At 50.0% G+C, this 4842-nt stretch overlaps 1 long non-coding RNA gene across 1 annotated transcript; it reads left to right on the top strand.

Moving 5' to 3' along the window:
* LOC106502323 lies at nt 284–4123 on the top strand. Its single transcript, XR_001295883.2, has 3 exons — nt 284–672; nt 1002–1091; nt 1792–4123. It is a non-coding gene; the product is annotated as an uncharacterized LOC106502323 (long non-coding RNA).

Here is a 4842-nt window from a genome sequence, read left to right as displayed (position 1 = left end):
AGTCAGCGCAAACAACCAATTAACATAAATCCTGATTCAACTTGAACTGAGTTTTAACCTCTTCACCTCCGCACCTCTTCTTCATCTGAAACACCGGGCTTTAATTAAGAGCAACAGGGAGGGGTGAGAGGTGGAAGGGAGGCTCAAGAGGGAGGGGACATATGTATACCTATGGCTGATCCATGTTGATGCATGGCTGGGGAAACTAACATGATATTGTGATTATCCTTCAATTAAAAATAAATAAATGGAAAAAAAGCAACCAGGGAGCAATTGGACTGGAAGGAGTCTTGACAGGGGGCCAAGGCCAGCCCCACACGCCACCTTCTGCTTGGCTGAAGTCCCCTCCTCCGTCTGGTGAGCCAGTGCAGAAGAGAAGAGTCAAAAGATACTGTGGCCTGGCTTTGTTAGGGGGGGATCGTGAACATGGATGAGGACATGGAGTAACTTTAGGAGGCTGGCTCTCCCCAAGAGCTCTCCCCCAAGGACAACATCTCCCAGCCTTGCCTTTCCCTGCCAGCTGACGAGAGTTACTCCTCATCCCAGAGATGAACAAGGTCATCAGCCCTGAAGGAGCATCTCGTACTTGGGAACACAAAGAGAATACCAGATCCCTCCCCGCTCAGATACCTCATCATTCAGCCAGGCAGTGACAGGACGACAAGAGGGCAGGTGAGTCTCGGGGACAGAAGCAAGGTGACAAAGATTCATTGTGCTGCTTGGGTGGGGGACATGAAAAGTCACAGGGTCAGGGAGGTGTTCCTAGGATGGGACAGTGTCCCAAAGGGTGCCCACTGGGACAGGAGGGTGGGCAGCAAACAGCAGCTCCACTCTTTCTGGACCAAGGGCAATAGCCCTGGTCTCAGATCCCTGTTGCTGTTCTCATCAGGAGAATCTGTGCTGCTGAGGAAGACATTCTGATGAGCAGGGCTGTAACTGCTCCCTTGGGAAGTGGGTGTTGGGGCACAAGGAGGGGAGAAGAGCCCTACATTTTTTGCCAGGGTCAACTTGTGCCTTCAAGAGCACGTTCTAGAAAAAACTACAGGATCTACACATCAGCAAGGCTGCGGCACAATCCCAACACCTCCCTGGTAAGCCCTTCCAGCACCTCCAAGGGTGGGGAGATGGCTACTTGTTCCAGTCCCCCTGCTGAGCTGGGGTGGGTGGGCTTTACATCAGGGACCAGGGTCAGAGCAGGATGAGGTGTCCGGAGGGGTTACAGTGGCCCTGGCACACACAGAACTTCAAAACCGTGTAAGGACATCAGTATTCTGATTTTTCCTGTGATGAACGCATCTTTTTTCCTGAAACATGAAATTATATCCATTTCCCCCCTCCCACTTTCCAGCGCTCTGTCTGCTTAGCGTGCTTTGGGTAACTAAGTGCTGGGTGTGGTCCCACGAGGCCCAACCAGAGGGACTTTGCTAACTGTGCGGAGGCAGCCTGGATGCATCACAGCAAGAATTAAGTCTAGACGTGCCGCGCTCCCTGCCTGGAACATATGAGTCACCATTCCCGAGGAAGAGAGTGATGTCCTGGCCGGCTCTGTCCTCCCCCGGCTGCTCCCGGGGAGCCCCTCAACCCCTTCTAGAGGGCAAGGCTGGGGGACTGAGAGTGGGCCAGGTGTCTGCAGGGCCATCCAGGGCAGACTGTCACCCCAGAACTGACTGTGCCTGTAGCTTCCTTCTCCTCTGGGCCCCCTCAGTCCTGGTCAGAGGGTCCTCACATTCCAGGGTGTGGCCACCTCAACCTCACCCAAATCCCATGTTCACTTCGATACCTGTTTTGCAGATTTGTCCTTGGAAATTGTCCGTCAGCACCTGTGTATCAAAGCAGAAGCTGTAGCCCGTGTCGTTCTTGCCCTTGTTCCCACATTGCTGCTGATGCAATGGGGCCTTGCCAAGTCCAACTGCATCTCTTGCCAGGATGTCAGGGTTTCTCTCGTGGTGTCAGAGAGGAGTGCATGGTATCAACAACCTGTTTGATGCTGCAAATCTTTGATTTTTCTCATCAGAGGGCCCCAGCTGGCTTCCCAAGTCTGAAAGCAGACAACAGAAATCAAAGGTGAGAACGGCCATGTGGTTACCAGCGTCTCAGCAGCTGTGCCGAGAGGCTCTGCCCCAAACCTCAGGCCTGTCCTCAGCCAGGCCTGTTCTGGAGCCCCTACAACTCCACAGGCCCCCACCCCCTCCATCCCCTCCCTCTCTGGCCCCAGCAGGTAGATGACATGATGAGGAGGGAAGGGCAGAGAGCCAACACTTTGTACAACAGCTCTAGTTTCCACTGTCATCTCGAGATATGTAGAATGAAAGTCCCTGTACAGTCATGAATGCGTAATGCCTCAGTCACAGCCTCACAACCTTCCATGCCTCAGTGAGGGAAAAGCAATCCCACAGCTCCTTCGTGGCCACTGGGGCCTCACTCAGACCCAGCTCCTCAACATGACAGAGGGTCGTAGTTTCAAAAAAAAGCCAGGGTGGTGGTTTGTTTCAACACCGTTTGCCATGTTTGAGCAGATGCACTTCATCAAAGCTTCACTGGCCTGTGGGCTGCCTCCTGGCAGATGGACAGCCCCTGCCCCCGGAGGCCAGGCAATGACCTGTGGGGGTTACCTCCCTGTGCACCGAAAATATCCCGATCATTTCTACACTCTGCAGTTCGTGCCAAAGTAGGTGCACACCTTCCCTGAGTTTGTATGTGTTGATTAATTAAGCAGCGAGGGTTCCTCACAACCTGGTAAGATTTTAAAAAAAAAAAAAAAAAAAGGTCTTTCATTTCAGTTTTTTTGTTGTTATTTTTTGCCTTTTTAGTCTTCTTGGCATGAACCCAGGTGCCTCTTGGTAGCTGTTGTGTTGTCTCCAAGACGACAACCTCTGCAAAAAAATATCTGTATTTCACAGAGGATGGGTCTTACCCTGTTCTCTCTTTCTCCACCCCATTTAAGAAAATTCCAGAGTTTGGCTAGCACTGTGACAGCCTGTCAGAGAAAAAATATTTGGCCAGAAGCTATAAATAGCTACCTTCTGCTGATGTATTATAACAGTGATGGTTATAGCAGTGGGGAGCAGGTCTGGGTAAGATCCTCACTGGGCAAGGTGTCTGATACTTCCTCTCAGCCTCCTTCAGAAATCTCCCACAGTAGTGGTTCAAAATTGGGGCCATTTCTGCCCCCAAGAAACACTGACAGTGTCTGCAGATATTTTTGGTGTTCACAACTGGGGAGGTGGGAGAGTGCTACTGGAATCTAGTGGGTAGAGGCCAGGGAGGCTCCTAAACATCCTACAATGCACAGGATAGCCCCCCACATCAAAAAATGATCCTTGTGCCAATACAGAAATCATGATGGTATTTGCTAAGAGTTGGTGATGGACAGGGAAGCCTGATGTGCTGCAGTCCATGGGGTCACAAAGGTTGGACACGACTGAGCAACGGAACTAAACTGAAGTCACCCCCACTCTTATATGACATTCCAAGTAATCTGTGGCATATACAGACAAACTTAGGATGGAGGAAAAGTCACCCTTCTTCAATTCACTCAACGTCATTAAAATGTATCAAACATGTTTACCTGTGTAAGGGCCTGCAGACAGGATTGCGTCTTTGCCCTCCAGAGGTCTGATGTCAGCAGTGAAGCTGCCAGTGGTGGTGAGAGCCCCTCACATGAAGGGCTGGAAAACTGAGAGGGAGAGACAAACTCCCTGTGACCTGGAGGTCCTCTGAAAGGAGAATTCATACTATAAATATGGACAAGGAAACCTCTGCCCTCAAAGTGGGAGGAGAAAACGCTGAAGGCTTGGGAAGAACTGAGCAAAGACTGAGGCCTGCCTGGTGGGAGAAGACCTGAAGTCAAGCTGGGGGCTCTGGCATGGGCTGTGCAGAGCTTTGCGACAGAGAATGAGGCCAACCTTCTTTTTGTTGCATTTACTTTTTTTGGAATAACAGGCCACATGTTTCAGATTTTCATAGCTTTCCCTTTGTTTGCTATGGTAACATTACTATTCAGTTGAGAATCTTGCCATTTTATGCAGTATTTAAAGGGGAAAAGGGTTTTTGCCTGAAATGTAAATTATCAAGTTCCTCCTGGGGCCAGAACTAAATAAGATTCTGTACTTGGTTCAGTCACTATCTTCTGTGAGATCCAATTTGTTTTTAGAAAAACTCGCTTTGAGTGTGTATATCCAGAACAATCTCAGAATCATGATGTTCTAGGAAGGAAAGAAACCTCAAGAAGCATTCAGTTTTGGTTTTGTCCAGACCAGCAGACAGGCTCTGGTCATCCCCACTGCACACATGAGACCCTAACATTTCTGTACGTTTCAGACAGAGAATCAGCCTACACTAAATGGAAGGATATTTTTCTTGGAAACATTGGTGAAGGGGTATAGTTCTTCAGCTTTGGAGGAGAAACCATTGTCCAAGTGGTTCTGCCCTGAGTTGATGACCCAGAGATCAAGGAGATAATCTTTGCATGTGTGTGTGTGTGTGTGTGAATGCAGGCCTAAAGGGCAGTAAGAAGCCACCAAGCTCGAGATTTATAGGGATGAGGAGTCCTCATCTCCACCGGCCAAGGGAGCAGAGCCAGTGCAATCTCCTGGAAGCAGATGTGGGAAGAGCTGAGACTATTAACAGCCAGCAGTCAAAGCCCATCTGCAGATGGTATTTGTCCAGGAATTCCTTGCACACTGGAGCCATTTTAGGAAATGCAGACTTTTGGCAGAGCAGACAGCCTTCCTTGGTAGGGGCAGGGGCTGGGTCTCCTCAGGGATCTTGAGTGCCTGTGGCTACTGAGAAGCTTGCTCTAGCCCAGATTCCTGAATCCAGTCTCCCTGGGGACTCTCCCTG

This window comes from Capra hircus, chromosome 1, assembly GCF_001704415.2.
Source record: "Capra hircus breed San Clemente chromosome 1, ASM170441v1, whole genome shotgun sequence".
In the NCBI taxonomy this organism is placed as follows: Eukaryota; Metazoa; Chordata; class Mammalia; order Artiodactyla; family Bovidae; genus Capra; species Capra hircus.
This window is presented reverse-complemented; position numbering and strand designations above follow the sequence as displayed.